Source organism: Heptranchias perlo, unplaced genomic scaffold (genome assembly GCF_035084215.1).
Source record: "Heptranchias perlo isolate sHepPer1 unplaced genomic scaffold, sHepPer1.hap1 HAP1_SCAFFOLD_49, whole genome shotgun sequence".
NCBI classification, from domain to species: domain Eukaryota; kingdom Metazoa; phylum Chordata; class Chondrichthyes; order Hexanchiformes; family Hexanchidae; genus Heptranchias; species Heptranchias perlo.
The window spans coordinates 8,539,498-8,565,619 of NW_027139505.1; the positions used below are offsets into that span (position 1 = coordinate 8,539,498).

General features: G+C 46.0%; 1 long non-coding RNA gene across 9 annotated transcripts in view; it reads right to left on the bottom strand.

Annotated features, from left to right (window-relative positions):
• Nucleotides 1–26,122, bottom strand: part of LOC137313856 (uncharacterized) — a 271,375-nt gene that overhangs the window by 147,595 nt on the left and 97,658 nt on the right. For all 9 annotated transcript variants that reach the window (XR_010961095.1, XR_010961093.1, XR_010961094.1 and 6 more), the window contains one exon: nucleotides 24,490–24,655. This is a non-coding gene — a long non-coding RNA (uncharacterized lncRNA). The remainder of the gene's footprint in view (nucleotides 1–24,489; nucleotides 24,656–26,122) is intronic.

Sequence of the window (26,122 nt, forward strand, 5' to 3'; positions counted from 1 at the left end):
GCAATACATTTCCAGAGTGCATCTAGGGCAGTTTTCTGAAACAATGTCATAGAACTGAAAGGTTACACATGTCAGGAAAGAGAGAACAAGCTGAGGCTCTTTTATCCGGAAAAGAGAAGACTGAGGAGTGACCTGATAGAACTATTTAATTTAATTGATGTGCTTGATAGGGTAGACGTAGAGAAGATGTTTCCACTTGCAGGGGAGACCAGAACCAGGGATCATTATTATAAGATAGTCACGAATAAATCGAATTGAATCGATCAATGAATTCAATAAAAACATCTTTACCCAGAGACTGGTGAGAATGTAAAGCTCGCTGCCACCAAGAGTAGTTGAGACGAATGGCAACGATGCATTCAAGGGGTAGCTAGTTCAACACATGAGAGAGAAAGAACACAAGAATATAAGAATATACAGGAGTAGCCCATCCGGCCCCTCGAGCCTCCACCGCCATTCAATCAGATCATGGTTGATCTTCCACCTCAACTCCACTTTCCCGCCGGTTCCCCACATCCCTCGATTCCCAAGAGTCCAATAATCTATCAATCTCAGCCTTGAATACACGCAACGACGGAGCATCCACAGCCTTCTGGGTGGAGAAGTCAAAAGATTCACAAACCTCTGATTGAATAAATTCCTACTCATCTCAGTCTTAAATGGCCGAGCCCTGATCTGAAGACGACAATCCTTGTTCTGGACTCATAAGCCAGGAGAAACAATCTCTCACCATCTATCCTTTCAATCCCCCTCAGAATCTTATATTCTAGTTTATATGTTTAAATGAGATGAGAAAGGAATAGAAGCACATGTTGATGGGGTTAGATGAAGAAGGGTGGGAGTGGGCTCGTTTTGAACATAAACACCGGCATGGACCTGTTGGGCTGAACGGCCTGTTTCTGAACTGTGCAGTCTACGGAATTCAGGAAAGTTACTGCAAATTCGGCACGGCATGCTTGTGCTATCTTGTTGAAGGAACTGCCAAATGTAGTCCTACAACCCAGCGTTTAACCCATAACCCTGCAAATTAGTCCTCTTCAAGGACAAGCCAAATTGCCTTTTGAAAGTGCCAATGGAATGTGGTTCCACCGCTCTTTCAGGAATTTCATTCTTTAACAAAACAAAACTCAGTGAATAAATGTTTCCTCATTTACAATCGAGACATTTTGCAAATTATGTTATTGTCTAAGAGAGGAGTGATAGGCAGAGAGAGAGTGAGTGAGAGAGAGAGAGATTAGAAGGAGACTAATAGACTACAGACAGATTATGAGAGAGATAGAGAGTGAGGGGAGTAGGGTGAGAAAGGGAGAGAGCAGATGATGACAGAGAGGGTACAGACAGAGACAAGAGGAAAGAGAGAGTGGCGATTAGGATGAGAAAGAGAGAGAGAGTAGAATGAGACAGAAAGGGTACAGACAGAGACAGTAGGTGGGCGAGAGACAGGGAGAGAGAGAGGAGTGGGTTGAGGAAGCGAGAAAGAGAGTGAGTAGAAGGAGACAGAGAGGGTAGGCTGACAGAGTGAGAGGAAGAGAGGATGAGACAGAGGCAAGAGGGAGAGAAGGAGAGCACAAGAAGAGAACAAGACACAAAGGGGAAGACAGAGAAAGACAAGGGTAGATTGAGTGATATCGACAGAAAGACAGGGAAATGGAGAGAAACAGACAGGGAGAGAAACAGGGAAGAGATAGACAGAGAGAGGGAGAGACGTGGACAGAGCGAGTGATAGAGACTGGTCAGAGAGAGAGAGAGTAGAGTGAATGAGTGAGAGAGAGAGAGAGAGAACGAGAGAGAGGAACAATCAGGATCACAGCAGCACAGGGAGGTTGAATCACCGACAATGGGGAGAGGCAGTGAGCTCTGCGGAGGGCCCAGGCTTCATCCCGCTCTCGGTTAGTAAATCTCACCCGGTGTTTGGTTGACCCCCACACACAGAGCATGGGCGAGTGCAGAGGGATCCTTACTCTGTATCTAAACTCTGTTGTTCCTGCCCTGCGAAAGTATGAAGCGGCAACATAGAGGGAGCTTTGCTCTATATCTAACCCCTGTTGTACCTACCTTGGGAATATTCAATGGGACAGTGTCGAGGGAGCTTTACACGATATCTAACCCGTGCTGCACATGCCTGGGACTGTTTGATGGAACAGTGTCGAGGGGGCTTTACTCTGTATCTAACCTGTGCTGCACCTGCCCTGGGAGTATTTGATGGGACAGTGCAGAGGGGGCTTTACTCTGTATCTAACCCGTGCTGTTTCTAACATGTGAACAGTTGAGACAGAGTTTGTTGATATTTCTCATGCCTCACATTCCTAAGTATTAAACATCGTGACAATGTTTTATGTTTCTCCGCCCTGTTATTATAAAACTCTCTCTGTTCATCTCAGAAGTTTCTGCCTCTCGCATGGATCCGTGTTCCACGGGTAGATGTCCCACGGGTCAGTGCTGAGTGTGGTTATTGTACCATGGGGTATATCACTGCCAGTCCACGTCATGTGACCCATAACAGGCCCAACCCACCGACTCCATCCCTCTCCCTGGCCACCGTCTGATGCTGAAATCGACCATTCACAACCCTTGACGTCCTGTTTGACCCTGAGCTGAGATTCCGACCACATATTCTCTCCATCACCAAGTCCGCCTCCTTCCACCTCCGTAACATCGCCCGTCTCCGCACCTGCCACATCTCATCTGTTTCTGAAACCCTCGTCCGAGCCTTTGTTACATCGAGACTCATCTATTCCAATGCTCGCCTGTCCGACCTCCGATTTTCAATACTCCATTAACTTCAGCGAATCCAAAATTCTGCTGGCCCGTATCCTAACTCGCAGCAAGTTCCGTTCAATCATCACCCCTGGGCTACATTGGCTGCCGGTCCAGGAACGCCTCGATTTTAAAATTCTCATCGTTCTTTTCCAATCCTTCCACAGCCATTGCTCCCCCTATTTCTGTAACCTCTTCCAACGCTACAACCACATCCCCCCGCACCCAGATCTCAGCACTCCTCCCATACTGGCCTCTTGCGCATCCCCGATTTCTTGCACTCCACTATTTGAGGACGTGCCTTCAGTTGTCTCCTCCCAAAGCTCTGCAATTCCCTTCCTAAACTCTCTGCTTCACTCTCCCCCTTGATGACGCTCCTGAAAAGGCACCTTCTCACGATCTCCCTTTCTCCCCACCTACCCACCTTCTCCCCATATCACTCAACACCACCTACTCGCCTTCTCCACATATCCCTCAATTCCCACCTACCAACCTTCTCCCACTGTCGGTCAACCCGATCTACCCAACGTATCAACATATCCCTCAATCCCCACTTCGCCCCTTTCCCCCATATCCCTCACACCCACCGACCCACCTTCTAGTCATATACCTCAATCCGACTTAATCAACTGCTCCACATATCCCCCACTCCCAACGAACGAACTTCTCCCCATGTCCCTTATTTCCACCTTCCAATCTTCTCTGGAGTTCAGAAGGTATTCCACTCATTAAGGAGAGTTTGGATACTCAGACTCATTCCCAGGAGTATTCCAGTTTCTCCAGGTGTATGAAGAGCTGTTCGGAAACATTTTGATCCTAACACTCATTCTTTCCCTTAAACTCTGACCCCAATCCCACACCACTCTGGTTGACGTAACTGCCCTCTGAAATACGGCCTCGGCATCAGACAGGTACACCCAGCTCAGACGGGCCTTCTCACTAACATGTGTGAAATGGGGCCAAAGTAGGGAGATCTGACCCACAGACGAGTCAAGCAATAGCCTGATATAGTCATTACGAGCCGATGCTCAGTAGGTAGCACTCTGGCCTCATAGTCAGAAGGTCGTGCGCTCAAGCCCCACACACTCCAGAGAATTGAGCCTCTTAATCAGCGGCCGACACTTCCCGGTGCCAATACTGTGGGAGCGCTGCACGCTCATAGGGTCAGTACTGAGGGAGTGCTGCACTGTCGCAGGTCAGTATTGAGCGAGTGCTGCATTGTTGGAGGGTCAATACTGAGGGAGTGCTTCACTGAATGATGGTCAATACAGTGGGAGTGCTGCACTGTCGGATGGTCGGTACTGAGGGAGTGCTGCATTGTCGGAGGGCCAGTACTGAGAGAGCTCTGCAATGCTGGAGGGTCAGTACTGAGTGAGTGCTGCACTCTCGGAATTGCTGTCATTTGGATGAGTTTTTAAACCAAGTGCCTTCATCTCAGTCTTAAATGGCCGACCACTTATCTGGGGAATGGAGAATGACTATTCCCCATTGTTCTAGAATGCCAATCAGTGGAGTCACCATCTATCCTGTCAAGTCCTCTCAGAATACTAAATGTCTCTATGAGATGAGAACGGAATAGGATATGTTGATGTGGTTGGATGAAGTCGGGTGGGATGGGGATGTTGTGCAGCATGAACACCGGCATGAGGGGCGGAATGGCCTGATTCTCAGCTGCACAGTCAAAGTATGTTTCGAATCTGAGCATAGGTTCGCCCCGTCATGCCTGTGCTGGCTCTTTGAAAGTTTAGTCATACACCCCAGCTTTTTCCCCATAACCCTGCAAATTCGTCCTCTTCAAGGACATGCCCAATTGCCTTTTGAAAATGCCGATGGAATGTGGTTCTGCCACTCTTTCAGGAAATGCATTCCATGTCATAACAAACTTCTTTAAAAAATATGTCCACATTTTCCCGAGAGATCTTTTGCCAATTATTTCATTATCACAGAGAGGTGAGACAGAGAGAGAGAGAATAAAGGGCAAGAGAAAGAGAGAGTAGAGAGAGACAGAGAGAGTACAGAGATAGAATAAGGTAAGAAAGAGAGAGAGAGAGAGAGCAGAGAGACATCGACAGAGAGAGGAGAGGATGAGACAGGGGCAAGAGAGAGAGAAGTTGAGCACAAGAAGAGAGACAGAGACCGAGGGGAAGCCAGAGAAAGACAAGGGGAGAGGAAAAGAGACCGACAGAGGGCCAGAGAGGGAGAGAGATACAGACAGAGAGAGAAATATCGGTGAGCAAAGTCAGTGATAAAAATTTGTCAGAGAAAGAGAGTAGAATGAGAGAGAGAGAGTGAGAGAGAGAGAGAGATCAGAGCATTAAAGGGAGGGGGAATCATCACATTGCCGGAAATCTGTCATTGCACTAGAGAGGGTAAAGGGGACATTGACGAGGATATCGCCGGGGCTGGAGAATTTTAGATATGGGAATGAATTGGATCGGCTCGGGTCGTTTTCTTTGGAACAAAGGAAGCTGAGAAGAGATTTAATTGAGGAATATAAAATTCTGACGCGACCAGATACAGTGGATGAATGTGACTGGGTGATTGACAGCTGCAGACTGCAGACAGTTACTCTGGGGTGGAGGTGGATTGATTAACAGTTGCAGACTGCAGGCGGCAGGCAGTCTCCGTGGGGAGGTGTGGGTTGATTGACAGCTGCAGACCAGACTGCAGACAGTGTCTCTGGGGAGGAGGGGGGATTGATTGGCAGGTGCAGACGGCTTGTGGTTGGTTCAATGCAGCAAGTTCCCTCCAACGGTTTGTTTGATTGGCAGCGACAGAGGATTTGTTTCCCGGGAACGCCATCAATACAAAGTAAAATTAAAACACAAGAGCTTTCTCTTGACAGTGGCCGATTTGCTCAGTTGGGTAAAATATGGTATTAATGACGCTAAGGTCGCGGGTTCGATCCCCATAAGAGCCATAAGAGTTCATTTTATGAAGAGCGCAGTTTCTGCTCTTTATTTTTGACTGTGATCGAATGAGAAATGCAAAGTTTGGAAGGAAATACACTCAGAACAGAGCATCGGAGAAGCATTTTCATGTTGGAGCTGTCAGTCCCGGATCATTCTGTGTCTGTTTAAAAGGGGTGTGCTGTCCGTCCCGGATCATTCTGTGTCTTTTTATAAAGGGTTTGCTTTCAGTCCCGGATCATTCTGTGTCTGTTTAAAAGGGGTTTGCTGTCAGTCCCAGATCATTCTGTATCTGATTAAAAGGGGTGCGCCCTCAGTCCCGGATCATTCTGTATCTATTTAAAAGGGGTGTGCTCTCGGTCCTGGATCATTCTGTGCCTGTTTGAAAGTAGTGTGCTCTCAGTCCTGGATCATAGACTCAAGTTGCTGTTCAGAGCCTGAACCCGTAGACGGTTTGGTCACACTGGAGATCACAACCCACTGAGGTGAACTGGGGCAGGAAATGCTTTCAATTAATGAAACAAATATTTCAACATGCAGTACTGAGCACAGACAGAAATACAGAGATCAGAGGAGCCTGCCGCTAAGGCAAAGCAGTTATGAAGGGAGATTTTAATTTTCCAATTGACTGGGACATGCAAGCAATAAATTTCTCGAGTGCATCTAGGACAATTTACTGAGACAATATCATAGAACTGAGAGGTAATAACTATCACGAAAGAGAGAACAAGCTAGAGGTCTTTTCTCTGGAAAAGAGAAGATTGAGGAGTGACCTGGTCGAAGTCTTTAAGTTCAAAGACGGGTTTGATGGGGTAGACGGAGAGAAGATGATTCCACCCGCGGGGGAGAGCAGAACTAGGAGTTATAAATCTGAGATAGTCACTAATAAATCCATAATTAGTTCTGGAGCATCTCCTTTACCCAGGGAGTGGTGAGAGTGAGCAACTCGCTACCACAAGCGAGTCGAGGCGATGAGCAAAGATGCTTTTAAGGGGAAGCCAGATAAACACAAGAGGGAAAAGGGAATTGAAGGATATGTTGAATAGGTTAGATGAGGAAGGGTGAAAGGAGGATCATCTGCAGCATAAGCAACGGCATGGACGCTTTGGGACGAATGGCGTGTTTCTGTGCTGTACAGTCTATGCAGAGGTTAAGAGAAAGAGAGAGAGAGAGTAAAGGGAGACTAGAGGGAGAGACAGAGCACGAGAGATACAGAGAGAGACAGACAGGGAAATAGACAGAGTTTGAGGAACAGAATATCGAGAAAGAGAGGAGGGATAAGTAAATAGAGCCACAAGGAGACGTTTTTGAAATCCCCGTGAGGCTGTTGGCAGCTAAACAATAGCCACTTGTTGCCATTTCATCAGATTTGTTCCAGGAAGAATGAAGACAAAAACCTCAATTTGTATCTTAGCAAATTGACCATCTATCCTGTCACGTCCCATCAGAATACTATATGTTTCTCTGAGATGAGAAAGGAACAGGATATGTTGATGTGGTTGGATGAAGTCGGGTTGGAGGGGGCTGTTGTGCAGCATGAACACCGGCATGAGGGGCGGAATGGCCTGTTTCTCAGCTGCACAGTCAAAGTATGTCTAGAATCTTAGCATACATTCGCCCCGTCATGCCTGTGCTGGCTCTTTGAAAGTTTAGTCAGACTGAAAGACTGGAGCAGAGCATCGATGGAAGGGAGAATGACCAAGAATTGCGGAAGACAGTGATCTCTGGAAAAGGCCCAGGCTCCATCCCGCTCTCCGTTAGTAGATATAACCCCTGGTTGTGATTGAGACCCACACATAGTGCATGGGAGAGTGCAGAGCGACTTTTACTCTCTATCTAACCTGTGTTGCAACTGCTCTGGGAGTGTTTGATGGGACAGTGTAAAGGGAGATATACTCTCATCTATCCTGCGTTGTAGTTGCCCTGGGACTGTTTGATGGAACAGTGTGGATGGAACTTTACTCTGCATCTAACTCCTACTTCACCTGACCTGTGAGTGTTTGATGTAACAGTGTTTGGGAGCTTTACTCTATATCTAACCCATTTTATACCTTTCCTGGGAGCAGTTTCAACTGAGATGGTTGGTTATTTCCCATGCCTCATATTCCAAAGCATGAAGTCAGTGACAGTGTTTATGTTGGTGAGCCCTGTTCTTACAAAAATCTTTCAGTTCACACCGGAAGGTTCTGTCTCTCACTGGTGTTTGGTTACTCGAGCAGTTCCTTCACAGGTCAATGCTGAGTGAGGCTATTGTATCATGGGTGGCATTATTCCCAGGCCCCATCATCGTTCAGACACAGAGAGAGTAAATCGTAGTCCAGACACTGAGGGAGGAGATCAGTACAGACATTGAGAGAGGAGATCACAGTCCAGACACTCAGAGAGGAGATCACAGTCCTGAATCTGAGAGAGGTGATCACAGTCCAAACACTGAGAGGATATCACAGTCCAGACATTGGGAGAGGAGGTCACAAGCTGGACACTGAGAGAGAGGATCACAGTCCAGATACTGAGAGAGGTAAACGTCCAGATACCGAGAGAAGAGATCACAGTCCGGCCATGAGAGAGGAGATCACAGTCCAGACACTGAGAGTATCAGGAGCAAAATTTTAAAAATACAGGCACTCAAGGGTTATAATCTCTCCATTATTACCTGAGTTACGTGCAATAGTCGCAGGGGTAAGGAGATTAAGGAGGTGAACATATGGATGAAGGAGTGGTGTGAGAAGCAGCGGTTCCATTTCGTGGGACACTTGCACCTGCACTAGGTCAGGAATGAATTCTACCGTTGGGACCGGCTCCACCTGACCTGAGCTGGGATCTGGGTCCTAGCGCTAAGGATCAATCGGGCTTTAAACTCGTAAATGGGGGGTAGGGCTCATTTGGAAAAGTAATATAAATGACAATTCTAGAACAAAAAGGAAGAGAGTAGAGTGATAGTCAGAAATTATGCTTTAGGCACGACAGGTAAATGAAAAAGTGAAAGATGTAATGCAATTAAATCGGAAGAGGGAAATAAGGAATGTGTGAGAAATACAATTTTAAATATGGTTAGGGTCTGTGGCCCAAATAAGCGTTAATTATACAAATGCATGGAGTATAAGCAACAAATTGAATGATATGCGGGCACAAATTCAACCTACAGGGTACGACATGGTAGCGATTACTGAGGCATGGCTGCACAACTGTCAGGAATGGGAACTGAATAAACCAAGTTGTAAGGTCTACAGGAACGATAGGAAAACTGGCAGAGGGAGAGGAGTATCCTGAGTGATTAAGGTTGAAATTACTTCATTGATAAGAGAGGATATAACGAGAGGAAACAGGCAGTGAAATCTTTATGGGTAAAATTAGGAAATAGAAAAGGATTTAAGCCCAAAGTGGGAGTTGTATATAGACCTCCTTGTAGCAGCTGTGGAGCGGCAGAATGTATAAATTTGGAGATTAGACAAGCATGCACTAAGGCAGGGTGGTGTTAATGGGGATAGATTTTCACTTTCACATTGATTGGGAAAAACAGACCAGCTCATGTCAGAAAGGTAACGAATTGCTTGAGTATGTTCAGGAAAGCTTTCTGCAATAATATGTCCCAGGATCAACAATGGGGCAGGCCATATTAGAATTAATAATGATTAATGAGTCAGATTTAATTGACAGCCTAACGGTGCATGAACATTTATCTAAATTGAAAAACTGCACATGTTACCCCACTATTTAAGAAAGGTGAAAGAAGGAAACCATTGAATTGTAGATCAATTAGCCAAACATTCTGTGTCTGTTTAAAAGGGATGAACTGTCACTCCCGGATCATTCTGTGTCTGTTTAAAAGAGATGTGCTGTTCGTCCCAGTTCATTCTGTGTCTCTTTGTAATTGGTGTGCCGTCAGTCACGTATCAGAGGATCAAGTTTCTGTTCAGAGCCTGAACCCATAGACGGCTCGATCACACTGGAGATCACAACCAACTGTGATGAACTGGGGCATCACATGAATCAGGTACTTCCAACGGGAAGTATTGACCCGACACAGAAATATGGATATCAGACGAGCCTGTTGCTAAGGCAAAGCAGCTAAGCAGGGATATTTTAATATTCAAATGGATTGGGACATAAAGGCAATAAATTTCCAGAGTGCATCTAGGGCAGTTTTCTGAAACAATGTCATAGAACTGAGAGGTTACACATGTCAGGAAAGGGAGAACAAGCTGAGGCTCTTTTATCCGGAAAAGAGAAGACTGAGGAGTGACCTGATAGAACTATTTAATTTAATTGATGTGCTTGATAGGGTAGACGTAGAGAAGATGTTTCCACTTGCAGGGGAGACCAGAACCAGGGATCATTATTATAAGATAGTCACGAATAAATCGAATTGAATCGATCAATGAATTCAATAAAAACATCTTTACCCAGAGACTGGTGAGAATGTAAAGCTCGCTGCCACCAAGAGTATTTGAGACGAATGGCAACGATGCATTCAAGGGGTAGCTAGTTCAACACATGAGAGAGAAAGAACACAAGAATATAAGAATATACAGGAGTATCCCATCCGGCCCCTCGAGCCTCCACCGCCATTCAATCAGATCATGGTTGATCTTCCACCTCAACTCCACTTTCCCGCCGGTTCCCCACATCCCTCGATTCCCGAGAGTCCAATAATCTATCAATCTCAGCCTTGAATACACGCAACGACGGAGCATCCACAGCCTTCTGGGTGGAGAATTCAAAAGATTCACAAACCTCTGATTGAATAAATTCCTACTCATCTCAGTCTTAAATGGCCGAGCCCTGATCTGAAGACGACAATCCTTGTTCTGGACTCGCCAGCCAGGAGAAACAATCTCTCAGCATCTATCCTTTCAAGTCCCCGCAGAATCTTATATTCTAGTTTACATGTTTCAATGAGATGAGAAAGGAATAGAAGGACATGTTGATGGGGTTAGATGAAGAAGGGTTTGAGTGGGCTCGTTTTGAGCATTAACACCGGCATGGACCTGTTGGGCTGAACGGCCTGTTTCTGAACTGTGCAGTCTACGGAATTCAGGAAAGTTACTGCAAATTCGGCACGGCATGCTTGTGCTATCTTGTTGAAAGAACTGCCAAATGTAGTCCTGCAACCCAGCGTTTAACCCATAACCCTTCAAATTAGTCCTTTTCAAGGACAAGCCTTTTGAAAGTGCCTATGGAATGTGGTTCCACCGCTCTTTCAGGAATTTCATTCTTTAACAAAACAAAACTCAGTGAATAAATGTTTCCTCATTTACAATCGAGACATTTTGCAAATTATGTTATTGTCTAAGAGAGGAGTGATAGGGAGAGAGAGAGTGAGTGAGAGAGAGAGTGATTAGAAGGAGACTAATAGACTACAGACAGATTACGAGAGAGATAGAGAGTGAGGGGAGTAGGGTGAGAAAGAGAGAGAGCAGATGATGACAGAGAGGGTACAGACAGAGACAAGAGGAAAGAGAGAGTGGCGATTAGGATGAGAAAGAGAGAGAGAGTAGAATGAGACAGAAAAGGTACAGACAGAGAGAGTTGGTGGGCGAGAGACAGGGAGAGAGAGAGGAGTGGGTTGAGGAAGCGAGAAATAGAGTGAGTAGAAGGAGACGGAGAGGGTAGGCGGACAGAGTGAGAGGAAGAGAGGATGAGACAGAGGCAAGAGGGAGAGAAGGAGAGCACAAGAAGAGAACAAGACACAAAGGGGAAGACAGAGAAAGACAAGGGTAGATTGAGAGATATCGACAGAAAGACAGGGAAATGGAGAGAAACAGACAGGGAGAGAAACAGGGAAGAGTTAGACAGAGAGAGGGAGAGACGTGGACAGAGCGAGTGATAGAGACTGGTCAGAGAGAGAGAGAGTAGAGTGAATGAGTGAGAGAGAGAGAGAGAGAACGAGAGAGAGGAACAATCAGGATCACAGCAGCACAGGGAGGTTGAATCACCGACAATGGGGAGAGGCAGTGATCTCTGCGGAGGGCCCAGGCTTCATCCCGCTCTCGGTTAGTAAATCTCACCCGGTGTTTGGTTGACCCCCACACACAGAGCATGGGCGAGTGCAGAGGGATCCTTACTCTGTATCTAAACTCTGTTGTTCCTGCCCTGCGAAAGTATGAAGCGGCAACATAGAGGGAGCTTTGCTCTATATCTAACCCCTGTTGTACCTACCTTGGGAATATTCAATGGGACAGTGTCGAGGGAGCTTTACACGATATCTAACCCGTGCTGCACATGCCTGGGACTGTTTGATGGAACAGTGTCGAGGGGGCTTTACTCTGTATCTAACCTGTGCTGCACCTGCCCTGGGAGTATTTGATGGGACAGTGCAGAGGGGGCTTAACTCTGTATCTAACCCGTGCTGTTTCTAACATGTGAACAGTTGAGACAGAGTTTGTTGATATTTCTCATGCCTCACATTCCTAAGTATTAAACATCGTGACAATGTTTTATGTTTCTCTGCCCTGTTATTATAAAACTCTCTCTGTTCACCTCAGGAGTTTCTGCCTCTCGCATGGATCCGTGTTCCACGGGTCGATGTCCCACGGGTCAGTACTGAGTGTGGTTATTGTACCATGGGGTATATCACTGCCAGTCCACGTCATGTGACCCATAACAGGCCCAAGCCACCGACTCCATCCCTCTCCCTGGCCAACGTCTGATGCTGAAATCGACCATTCACAACCCTTGACGTCCAATTTGACCCTGAGCTGAGATTCCGACCACATATTCTCTCCATCACCAAGTCCGCCTCCTTCCACCTCCGTAACATCGCCCGTCTCCGCACCTGCCTCATCTCATCTGTTTCTGAAACCCTCGTCCGAGCCTTTGTTACATCGAGACTCATCTATTCCAATGCTCGCCTGGCCGACCTCCGATTTTCCATACTCCATTAACTTCAGCGAATCCAAAATTCTGCTGGCCCGTATCCTAACTCGCAACAAGTTCCGTTCAATCATCACCCCTGTGCTCCATTGGCTGCCGGTCCAGGAACGCCTCGATTTTAAAATTCTCATCGTTCTTTTCCAATCCTTCCACAGCCATTGCTCCCCCTATTTCTGTAAACTCTTCCAACGCTACAACCACATCCCCCCGCACCCAGATCTCAGCACTCCTCCCATACTGGCCTCTTGCGCAACCCCGATTTCTTGCACTCCACTATTTGAGGACGTGCCTTCAGTTGTCTCCTCCCAAAGCTCTGCAATTCCCTTCCTAAACTCTCTGCTTCACTCTCCCCCTTTATGACGCTCCTGAAAAGGCACCTTCTCACGATCTCCCTTTCTCCCCACCTACCCACCTTCTCCCCATATCACTCAACACCACCTACTCGCCTTCTCCACATATCCCTCAATTCCCACCTACCAACCTTCTCCCCCTTTCGGTCAACCCGATCTACCCAACGTATCAACATATCCCTCAATCCCCACTTAGCCCCTTTCCCCCATATCCCTCACACCCACCGACCCACCTTCTAGTCATATACCTCAATCCGACTTAATCAACTGCTCCACATATCCCCCACTCCCAACGAACGAACTTCTCCCCATGTCCCTTATTTCCACCTTCCAATCTTCTCTGGAGTTCAGAAGGTATTCCACTCATTAAGGAGAGTTTGGATACTCAGACTCATTCCCAGGAGTATTCCAGTTTCTCCAGGTGTATGAAGAGCTGTTCGGAGCATTTTGATCCTAACACTCATTCTTTCCCTTAAACTCTGACCCCAATCCCACACCACTCTGGTTGACGTAACTGCCCTCTGAAATACGGCCTCGGCATCAGACAGGTCCACCCAGCTCAGACGGGCCTTCTCACTAACATGTGTGAACTGGGGCCAAAGTAGGGAGATCTGACCCACAGACGAGTCAAGCAATAGCCTGATATAGTCATTACGAGCCGATGCTCAGTAGGTAGCACTCTGGCCTCATAGTCAGAAGGTCGTGCGCTCAAGCCCCACACACTCCAGAGAATTGAGCCTCTTAATCAGCGGCCGACACTTCCCGGTGCCAATTCTGTGGGAGCGCGACACGCTCATAGGGTCAGTACTGAGGGTGTGCTGCACTGTCGCAGGTCGGTATTGAGGGAGTGCTGCACTGTTGGGGGGTCAATACTGAGGGAGTGCTGCACTGAATGATGGTCAATACAGTGGGACTGCTGCACTGTCGGATGCTCGGTACTGAGGGAGTGCTGCATTGTGGGAGGGCCAGTCCTGAGAGAGCTCTGCAATGCTGGAGGGTCAGTACTGAGTGAGTGCTGCACTCTCTGAATTGCTGTCATTTGGATGAGTTGTTCAACCAAGTGCCTTCATCTCAGTCTTAAATGGCCGACCACTTATCTGGTGAATGGAGAATGACTATTCCCCATTGTTCTAGATTGCCAATCAGTGGAGTCACCATCTATCCTGTCAAGTCCCCTCAGAATACTATATGTTTCTATGAGATGAGAACGGAATAGGATATGTTGATGTGGTTGGATGAAGTCGGGTGGGAGGGGGCTGTTGTGCAGCATAAACACCGGCATCAGGGGCGGAATGGCCTGTTTCTCAGCTGCACAGTCAAAGTATGTCTGGAATCTTAGAATACATTCGCCCCGTCATGCCTGTGCTTGCTCTTTGAAAGTTTAGTCATACAGCACAGCTTTTTTCCCATAAGCCTGCAAATTAGTCCTCTTCAAGGAAATGCCCAATTGCCTTTTGAAAATGCCGATGGAATGTGATTCCGCCACTCTTTCAGGAAATGCATTCCATGTCATAACAAACCTCATTGAAAAAATGTGTCCACATTTCCCCTGGAGATCTTTTGCCAATTATTTCATTATCACAGAGAGGTCAGACGGAGAGAGAGAGAGAGAATAAAGGGCATGAGAAAGAGAGAGTGGAGAGAGACAGAGAGAGTACAGAGAGAGAATAAGGTAAGAAAGAGAGAGAGAGAGTAGAGAGAAATCGATAGAGAGAAGAGAGGATGAGACAGGGGCAAGAGAGAGAGAAGTTGAGCACAAGAAGAGAAACAGAGACCGAGGGGAAGACAGTGAAAGACAAGCTGAGAGGGAAAGAGACCGATAGAGGGCCAGAGATGGAGAGAGAAACAGACAGAGAGAGAGATATATACAGGAGAGACAAAGCGAGTGATATAATCTTGTCAGAGAGAGAGAGAGTAGAATGAGAGAGAGAGAGAGAGAGATCAGAGCATTCAAGGGAGGGGGAATCATCACATTGCCATATATCTGTGATTGCACTGGAGAGGGTAAAGGGGACATTAACGAGGATATCGCCGGGGCTGGAGAATTTTAGCTATGAGAAAGAATTGGATCGGCTCGGGTTGTTTTCTATGGAACAAAGGAAGCTGAGAAGAGATTTAATTGAGGAATATAAAATTATGACGGAACTTGATGGAGTGGATAGGTGACTGGATGATTGACAGCTGCAGACCACAGACAGTGTCTCTGGGGAGGAGGTGGATTGATTAACAGTTGCAGACTGCAGACCGCAGGCAGTCTCCGTGGGGAGGTGTGGGTTCATTGATAACTGCAGACCAGACTGCAGACAGTGTCTCTGGGGAGGAGGGGGGATTGATTGACAGGTGCAGACGGCTTGTGGTTGGTTGGATGCAGCAAGTTCCCTCCAACGGTTTGTTTGATTGGCAGCTAAAGGGGATTTATTTCCCGCGAACGCCATCAATGCAAAGTAAAATAAAAACACAAAAGCTATATCTTGACAGTGGCCAATTAGCTCAGTTGGGCAAAACATGATATTAATGTTGCAAAAGTGGCGGGTTCGATCCCCCTCAGGGTCATGAGCGTTCATGTTATGAAGAGCGCAGATTATGCTCTTTATTTTTGACTGATCGAATGGGAAATGCAAAAGTTGGAAGCAAATACACTGACAACAGCGCATCGGAGAAGTATTTTCATGTTGGAGCTGTCAGTCCCGGATCATTCTGTGTCTGTTTAAAAGGGGTATGTTGTCAGTCCCGGATCATTCTGTGTCTTTTTAAAAAAGGATTTGCTGTCAGTCCCATATCATTCTGTATCTGATTAAGAGGGGTGTGCTGTCAGTCCCGAATCATTCTGTGCCTGTTTAAAAGTAGCGTGCTCTCAGTCTTGGATCATAGACTCAAATTGCTGTCCAGAGCCTGAACCCGTAGACGGTTCGGTCGCACTGGAGATCACAACCCACTGAGGTGAACTGGGGCAGGAAAAGCTTTCAATTATTGAAACAAATATTTCAAACATGCAGTACTGAGCACAGACAGAAATACAGAGATCAGAGGAGCCTGCCGCTAAAGCAAAGCAGTTATGAAGGGAGATTTTAATTTTCCTATTGACTGGGGCATAAAAGCAATACATTTCTCGAGTGCATCTAGGACAATGTACTGGGACAATATCATAGAACTGAGAGGTTATAACTATCACGAAAGATAGAACAAGCTAGAGGTCTTTTCTCTGGAAAAGAGACGACTGAGGAGTGACCTGGTCGAAGTCTTTAAGTTTAAAGACGGGTTTGATGGGGTAGACGGAGAGAAGTTGATTTCACCAGCGGGGGAGAGCAGAACTAGGAGTTATAAATCTAAGATAGTCACTAATAAATCCAATATTAATTCAGGAGAAACTACCCAGGGAGTGGTGAGAGTGAGCAGCTCGCTACCACAAGCGAGTCGAGGCGACGAGCAAAGATGCTTTTAAGGGGAAGCTCGATAAACCGTCGAGGGAAAAGGGAATAGAAGGATATGTTGATTAGGTTGCACGAGGAAGGGTGAAAGGAGGATCATCTGCAGCATAAGCAACGGCATGGACCGTTTGGGACGAATGGCTTGTTTCTGTGCTGTCGAAGGTAAGAGCTAGAGAGAGAGAGAGGTAAAGGGAGAAAGAGAGAGCAGAGGGAGAGACAGAGCGAGACAGACAGAGAAAGAAATAGAGTTTGAGGAACAGAATATCGAGAAAGAGAGGAGGGATAAGTAAATAGAGCCACAAGGAGATGTTTTTGAAATGCCTGTTCAGCTGTTCGCAGCTAAACAACAGCCACTTGTTGCTATTTCAGCCGATTTGTTCCAGGAAGAATGACGACAAAAACCTCAATCTGTATCTTAACACCAATCGGACTGAGAGACTGGAGCAGAGCATCGATGGACGGGAGAATGCCTCGAATTGCGGAAGGCAGTGATCTCTGGAAAAGGCCCAGGGCTCCATCCCGCTCTCCGTCAGCAGATATCACCCGGGTTGGGATTGAGACCCACACACAGAGCATGGGAGAGTGAAGAGGGACTTTTACTCTTATCTAACCTGCGTTGTACTTGCACTGGGACTGTTTGATGGAACAGTGTAGATGGAACTTTACTCTGTATCTAACTCCTACTTCACCTGCCCTTTGAGTGTTTGATGTGACAGTGCAGAGGGAGCGTTACTCGATATCTAACCCATTTTATACCTGTTCTGAGAACAGTTTAAATTGAGGTGGTTGGTTATTTCCCATGCCTCTTTTCCAAAGCATGAATTCCGTGACAGTATTTATGTTGGTCAGTAATGTTATTACTAAATTCTTTCTGTTCACACCTGAAGGTTTTGTCTCTCATTGGTGTTTGGTTACTCGAGCAGTTCCTTCACAGATCAATGCTGAGTGCGGCTATTGTATCATGGGTGGCCTCATTTCCAGGCCCCATCATCGTGCAGATGCAGAGATAGTAGATCGTTGTCCAGACATTGAGAGATCAAAACACAGCCCAGTCTCTGAGGGAGGAGATCAGTAAAGACATTGAGAGAGGTGATCACAGTCCAGACACTCAGAGGATAGCACAGTCCAGACAATGAGAGAGGAGATCACAGGCTGGACACTGAGAGAGAGGATCACAGTCAAGACACTGAGAGAGATAAATGTCCAGAAACTGAGAGAAGAGATCACAGTCCAGCCATGAGAGAGGAGATCACAGTCCAGACATTGAGAGTATCAGGAGCAAAATTTTAAAAATACAGGCACTCAAGGTTTAGAATATCTGCATTATTATCTGAGCCACGTGCAAATAGTCGCAACGATAAGCAGATTAGGGCGGTGAACACATGGATGAAGGTGTGGTGTGAGAAGCAGAGGTTCCATTTCGTGGGACACTGGCACCTGTACTTGGACAGGAAGGAATTGTACCGTTGGGACCGGCTCCACCTGACCCGGGCTGGGACCAGGGTCCCAACGCTAAGGATGAATCGGGCTTTAAACTAGTAAATGGCGGGGTTGAGATCATTTGGAAAAGCAATATAAATAACAATTCTGGAACAAAAAGGAAGAGAGTAGAGTGATAGTCAGAAATTATGCTTTCGGCACTGCAGGTGAATGAAAAACTGAAAGATGTAAAGTAATTAAATCGGAAGAGAGAAATAAGGAATGTGTGAGAAATACAATATTACAATATGGGTGGGGTGTGTGGCCCAAATAAGCGTTATTTATACAAACGCATGCAGTATAAATAACAAATTGAATGAAATGCGGGCAAAAATTCAACCTACAGGATACAACATGGTAGCCATTACTGAGGCATGGCTGCACAACAGTCAGGAATGGGAACTGAACAAACCAGATTATAAGATCCACAGGAATGATAGGAAAACTGGCAGAGAGGGAGGAGTATTCAGAGTGATTAAGGTTGAATTTGCTTCATTGATAAGAGAGGAGGTGACGAGAGGTAACAGGCAGTGAAAACTTTATGGGTAGAATTCGGAAATCGAAAAGGATTTAAGCCCAAAGTGGGAGTTGTGTATAGACCCCCGTTAAGCAGCTGTGAAGCGGCAGAATGTATAAATGCGGAGATTAGACAAGCATGTAGCTCAGTCTAAGGCAGAGTGGTTTTCATGGGGAAAGATTTTAACTTTCATATAGATTGGGAAAAAAAACAGACCAGCTCATGTCAGAAAGGTGACGAATTTCTTGAGTATGTTCAGGAAAGCTTTCTGCAATAATATGTCCGAGGACCAACAATGGGGCAGGCCATACTGGAATTAATAATGAGTAATGAGTCAGATTTAATTAACAGCCGAACGGTGCATGAATATTTATCTAAATTGAAAAAATTGCACATGTTACTCCACTATTTAAGAAAGGTGACAGAAGGAAACCAGGGAATTATAGACCAGTTCGCCAAACATCTGTTTTTTGAGAAAGTACTCGGGTCTATAATTAAGGATAGTGGCTGAACACGTTGAACATTTTTAGCTGATCAGTAAGAGCCAGCATGGATTTTGTTTTGATGAGGTAACGAAAGTAATGTACAGCGGAATGTCTATGGATGTTGTTTATATGGACCTCCAAAAGGCATTCGATAAAGTCCCTCAGAAGAGACTGTGAGCTAAAGTTGAAGCTGATGGAAGTGATGGGAAATGATTGACCTGGTTCGGAAATTGGCAGAGCGGCAGGAGACATTGGGCCAGAAATCGCTGCGAGCGGCGAGGCAACGCTCACTGCAGCTCCTGCGAATTAAATTAACAAAAATACTGACTGTAGGCGCTGTGGCGATGAATTACTTGAATTTGAACTTTACAAAAACTTTCAACCCAGCCTCTGAGCAGCGTGATTTGCTGCGCAGCTGGAAAGGTATGTGAGGAGAAGACACGCCCACAAAATCGGTAAGGACCAGAAGTCCCGCCCACAGAATCAGGCTGCATTGCTCAAACAAACAAGCAGACTTCATTCCTTTCAAGTTAGCATTCTGTATGGCATTGTACATATAAAAAAAAACAAAGAAATAATTGAATTAAATTGAAGAGACAGAAGGGAAAAGTTTTAAAAAATAATATTGCAATTTTAATTCTTCTTCAATAACCAAAAACTAATAAAATAAGGAAAAATATTAGAGTCGTCGTTTTTAAAAGTTTATCTTTACTTGTTCGGCAGTCATTAAAACTTACCGAGCTGTTAAAACTCAGTTTGGACCTTTTATTTACTAAAATGATACCTGGACTTCAAGGTTTAAATTATGACGAGAGATTACACAAACTACGGTTGTATTCTCTGGAAGTTCGATAATTAAGGGGCGATTTGATCGAAGTTTTCAAGATATTAAGAGGAACTAATATGGTAGATAAAGAGAAACTATGTCGCTGGTTGGGGAATCGAGGACGAGGGGACACAGCCTGAAAACTGGAGCCAGGACTTTCACAGTGAAGTTCGGAAACACTTCTACACGCAAAGGGTGGTAGATGTTTGGAACACTCTTCTGAAAACGGAAGTTGATGTTAGCTCAATTGTTAATTTTTAATCTGAGGTTTATTAACCCTGTGTTCAGGGATTATGGGGTTAAGACGGGCAAATGAACTTAATTCAGAGATCCGCCATGATCCAATTGAATGGCGTAAGAGGCTTGAGGGGCTCAATCGCCAATCCTGTTCCTTCGTTCCTGATCAATGTCATCACCGACCACAACCTCCAGCAGGCGGCGCTGCTAACCAGGAGTGACAGAGCAGAGAGACATGGAAAGGGGCAAGAGAAAGAAAGACATCCGCAAAAAGGGTCAGAAATGGTGAGAGGGAGCGAGAGAGAGAAATAAAGACAGAGACAGATAGTTGGGGAGAGAGAACGAGAGAGACAGACAGGGGACAAAGAGAGAGAGGAGACAGCAAGAGATAGAGATAAATAGGGGAGGCAGAACGAGAGACAGACAGAGAAGGAGAGACCGGGATAGAGGGAGAGATTGCTGAGGGAAAGAGAGAGAGACGGAGAGAGAGAGAGAGACGCAGAGTGAGGCGGAGTGGGAGAGAGAGAGAGAGACGGAGGTGGGGATGGGAGAGAGAGCGATGGGGAGGTGGACAGAGAGATAGGGATAGAGAGGCAGAGAATCAGTAGAGAGAGAGAGAGAGACAGCGAGAGAGATGTAATTATAGAGACAGACAGATGTTGGGGGAGAAGGAATGAAAGACAGAAACAGAGGGAGAAACAGACAGACAGAGAGGGCGGAGGGAGGAAGGGAAAGGCGAGGATATGTCAGAGAAGAACAGTGGAGACGGAGAGTGGAGAAGGAGAGACAGATTAGAGGGAGACAGACAGGGAGACAGACACAGAGAGATAGGAGAATGACGACATGGAGAGTGGCAGAGAGACAGGCAGATTGTAAGGGTAAGCATAATAGAGACAAAGAAATAGTGTGCGTGAGGGAAAAAGAAAGAGACAGACAGAGGAAGAAACAGGCAGATAGTGAGAGAGAAACAAGGGAGACAGAGAAACAAGCAAGACAGAGAGAGAGAGATGGGGATGGGTCAGAGATTGTAGTGGCACAGAATGTAGAGGCACAGAGTGTAGTGGCACAGATTGTAATGGGACAGAGTATAATGGCAGAGAGTGTAGTGGCACAGAGTGCAGTGGCAGAGGCAAAGAGAAAGAGTAAAGGGGAAGCGTGAAATTGAAGGTAAGAAATAGAGAAAGGGAGAGAGTTAGTTGATGAGAGAGGTGGTGAGTGCAGGTGGAGAGGGAGAGAGATAGAGCGTAGAGGGGGAGAGTGAGGGGGGAGAGTGAAGAACGGAAGATGGAGACACAGAGCAGAGGCAAAGAGACACCGAGATGGAGAATGAGGATGGGGGGGGGGGGGGCGGTGTAATGACAGAGAGACAGAGAGACAAACTTTGAGAGTCTGAATAATACAAACAGGGATATAGTGGGGTTGAGGGAGAAAGAAAGAGACAGACAGATAAAGAAACAGACAGAAAGAGAGGCAAACTGGGGGGACAGAGAAACGGAAGACAAAGATTGAGAGTTGGGGATGGGTCAAAGACTGGAGAGAGAGAGACAGGGAGCAGAGGGTGAGAGCGATTTGAGATCGAGGAGAGTGAGACAGAAACGGAGAGAGAGGCCTAGAGAGAGATAGGGAGAGAGAAAGGGGCGAGAGAGCGAGTAGAGGGAGTGCACGAGTAGAGAGCGAGGAGAGTGAGTCACACAGAGAGAAAGAGGGGTAGAGGGAGGGGGACAGGGAAAAAGGGAGATACTCCCACCGACCGATCTTCTCCCCACATCAGTCAACACAACCACCCAAACCTTCGCAAAATATCCCTCAACTAAACTTACCACCTTCTCACCATATCCATCAACCCTACCGAACGAATTTCTCCCCATATCACTCATCCCCACCTACGCATATACCTCAATTCCCAACTACCTATCGTCCCACATATCCCTCAATCCCTACCTACCCACATTCTCTCCTTATTTCTCAATCCCACCTACACAACTTCACACCATATCCCTCAAACCCCAGCAACCCAACCTCTCACCATATCCCTAAATACCATCTGACCACCACCCCATATCCCTCAAAACCACAACTACACACCTTTTCCCCATAACACTCAAAACCACATACCCATATCCTCAAAACATCCCTCAATCCCCATCTACACACCTTCAAACCATATCACTCAATCCAAAACTAATGACCTTCTCCTCATAACCTTCACTCACACCTACCTATCTTCTCCCCATATTGCTCAATCCACACCATCCATCGTCTGGCCAGGTTACTCAATCCATCCTATCTACCTCCCATAGCCCTCAATCCTCATCTACCCAAACACTCACCATATCCCTCAATCGCACCAAGCCACCTATATACCTTCTCGCCACATGAATCAACCCCATCTATCCATATTCTCACAATATCCCTCAATCCCCGCCTTCCCACCTTCCCCACATATCACTCAATCCCCACCAAAGCACATTCTACGCATATCCCTCAATGCCACCGACTCACCTTCTCACAACATCCTTCAAACCCGACCTACCCAACTTCCCCACTTATCCCTCAATCCCCACCTACCCACCTTCTCCCCTAAACTCTCAATCCCCACCTAACCAATGTCTCACCATATCTCACAACCCCACTTACCCACCTTCACAACATTTCCTTCAATCCCCTCCTACCGACATTATCTCCTTATTCCTCAATCCCACCTATCCAACTTCTCACCATATCGCTCAATCCCATCCACCGAACTTCTCACCAAGTCAGTCAATCCCAACTAACCACATCCCCATATCCCTCAAGCAACACAACGCACCTTAACCCCATATCCCTCAATCTCATCTGCGCAACTTCTCAGCATCGTCCACAATCCCCCCCCCCCCAACCACCTTCCCTCTGTATCCCACAAACGCACCGAATCACCATCTCCACAGATCACACAAACGCACCCAACGCACCCAATCCCCACCTACCCACATTCTACCCATATCCCTCAATCCCCACCTCTACACCTTCTCCCCATGTCACTCAACCCAACCTACCCATGCTCACAAAAAATCCCTCATTCCAAAACTACCTCCCTTATCCCTCAAGCACCTATAGACAACAAGGCGCCATATCCCTCAATCCCCACTTAATCATGGGTGACTTTCATCTACATATATACTGGCCAAACCAAATTAGCAATAATACTTTGGAGCATTAATTCCTAGAGTATGTGCGAGATGTTTTTTTTTAGATTAGTATGTTGAGGAGCCAATTCGGGAACAGGCTATCCCAGATTGGGTATTGTGCACTGTGAAGCGGTTAATTAATAATCTTATTGTGCGGGGTGCTTTAGGGAAGAGTGACCACAACAGAATATAATTCTTCATTAAGATCGAAAGTGAAGTGGAGCAATCCGAAACTCGGCTACTAAATCTAAACAAAGGAAACTACGAAGGAATGAGGAGTGAGTTGGATATGATAGATTTGGGACCTCCATTAAAAGGCATGACGGTGGATAGGCAATGGCTAACATTTAAGGAACGAATGCATGAATTGCAACAGTTATACATTCCGTTCTGGCACAAAAACACAAAAGGAGAAGGGGCCCAACCATGGCTAACAACGAAAATAAGGATAGGATGAGATCCAAAGAGGAGTCACATAAATTTGCCATAAAATGTAGCAAGCTTGAGGATTGGGAGCTGTTTAGAATTGAGCAAAAACGAGCCAAGAGATTGATTAAGAGGGTAAAATAGATTATGAGAGTGAACTTGCAAGGAACATAAAAGCGGACTGTAAAAACTTCTACAAGCGGGAATATGGTATTGAGATAGAGGACCAGCTATGATCCTATTGAATGGCGGAGTACGCTCGAAGGGCCGAATGGCCTACTCCTGCTCCTCTTTACTATGATTCTATGACTCGATTGCCACGATTTCCACCTTCAGCAGGTGGTGTTAGTTCGACCTTCCATTACAACCCTGACACATTTTCACTTCCATTCACCTCGATTCAATTAAAAGTAATTGACCAAATATTATGGGCTAATGGCATGCAATTTCCTAAAGTGCTCTCCCGGGGAGTGACGCTCCACCGCAAGTTCTACTGCCCGGATTGTGAGTCCGCTGAAGGGAGAATTAACCCCCGGTGATGAATGGGGGAGAACAAAACCCTGCACGGCATCGGATTCGCGCTCTCCACAGTTTGTTTGGTTATTTTCCCTGTTCGGGTCTTAGGCATTTTAACATTTTTGATCTTGAAATGTCTCTCATTTACTCCGCAGACATTTTCATGTCACCTGCTAGTTCCTTAATTTCCTGAACTGGATTCCAGTTCAGTCAACTCATGAAATTCCCTCTAAGGCCTGTTTATCGCCTCCGATCTGCCCTTTTCCCAGTTCCACTAAAACTGTTTTACTTTGTTTTCGGTCCACTCAAGAGTTGTATCCGAACCATTACCCTGTCCTTTGTACCGATACTGACCGATCCGCTTGGTATTTTCACCACTGCCTTTCATTGCTTCAGATTCACTATAATTGCAGTTTGATCCATTCTCTTCTGTTACCTTCTATGATTCGAAGTTCTGATATCCTGTCAGTTCTGTGATGTTTAAATAATCCAAACTCATCCCGTTCCCCTCCCACTTACCCGATGTTCTTGTCCACTGAAATGCCTCTCGTATGTTGACAACGAGCTGACTCCGTCCACCACTTCTTCAACTGCCTGTTCTGGTCTGTCCCGACAGAATTTCGTCAACTAAAACAGTTGGTAACCCTCACACTTTGTCAAGGCCTCAGTGATCGCAGTGTTCGGTCTGTGAACAACAATGGAGAAAACTAAAAACATGATCGACCTTCCTTCCGGGCGGTTACATTTCCTCTTACACCAAACGGTTGCCGCCTCCTGTGAGCCACGTTATCAAATACCTTCTGAAAACCCATATATACCGCAGGTTTTACAATCCATTGATCGATATAGTCACGTCTCAATAAGGCTGTATCAAATTGGTCAAATACAATGTCAAATATCTACAGTTAATCCGTTCCAGCCTTGACTGAATCATACATAATTCGATGTGAAATTTCAGTTTCGAGAAGTTTGCCCACAAATGACGTTGTCTAATTGGTCTCAATTTATCTGACTGCAACATTCTCCCTGTTTTAACACAGACATTACTTGGACTCTTTTAGTCCACCTGGATATTTTCATTAACAATTGTGTTCTAAAAATTGTGCGTTTTGAAAAATGGTGGTCAGAGTCCCTCCGATCTGCTCTCTGACTTCCTTTAACAGCCTCGGGTGCGTTTTCTCTGAGCTCAGTGAATAATCCACCTCGGCTATTAAATTCAGAGCCAAATCCTTCTCCACAGTTGTCTCGAAATATGGCTCCACATCCTCCTCAGTCTCGCTGAAGATGCTGTATCGACACCTTTGTATGGAATACGTTTACTGTAGATAGTTTGATACTGTGATACTTTGATTCTTTGAAACCAACATTTTCACATCTGCCATCAATTTTAGAAATTGAAGGAAATATTGCATCTCCCAAAAAAGTTCATGCAATCCAGCCCTGTCTTAGACATACTGGATCACATCGCTCATGAGTCTGACTTTCCAAACGTGTTTGGATGATTTGTCGATTCACTGACACAACACACAATCTGAACTCCAATTCATTGGAATGTTGACACGTTCTCGTTGTTTTTTATTTTTAGATATCAAGTTACATCTTCTGTCACTACTTCAAAAGCCTCCTTCCTTTTGTCTTGCGAATAACTTTTCAAGAATTCATAAATCTTCTGTTCCTGCTCCAACAGTTTTATTATTTCCACTCTCTAGTCTCTGATCCGGATATTTCACACGCTCCAGTTTTATCAGGTGAAACCCTCCCACTGCTCCATATACCCAGTCTGTCAAATCGTTTTTGCTGGTTGGTTCAGATCGTAACCGTCCCTTCCTTTCTCCCTGAACTCACCATATGCATGAACCCTTCCCCGCTGCTCCAGCCCTGCAGCCGCACATTCACCTGCCTCATATTGTCCTCAGTGAGGGCCCAGTGCAAAACAATTCGGAGATCACCACCCTGAGGCCTTGGTTTTTAGTCTGGAGCTCAAATTTTAATGTTCCCTTTATAGACGGAATTCCAACCGTGTCATTGGTTCCGACCATGACTATTTTCCGCTCTCCTTTCCTTTCCAGAGATGGTCCCACCTGTTTCAGGAAGTTCATCCCTCTGGCACCCGGGCGGCCACTTACCATTTGGACCTACTCAGGTCTGCAGA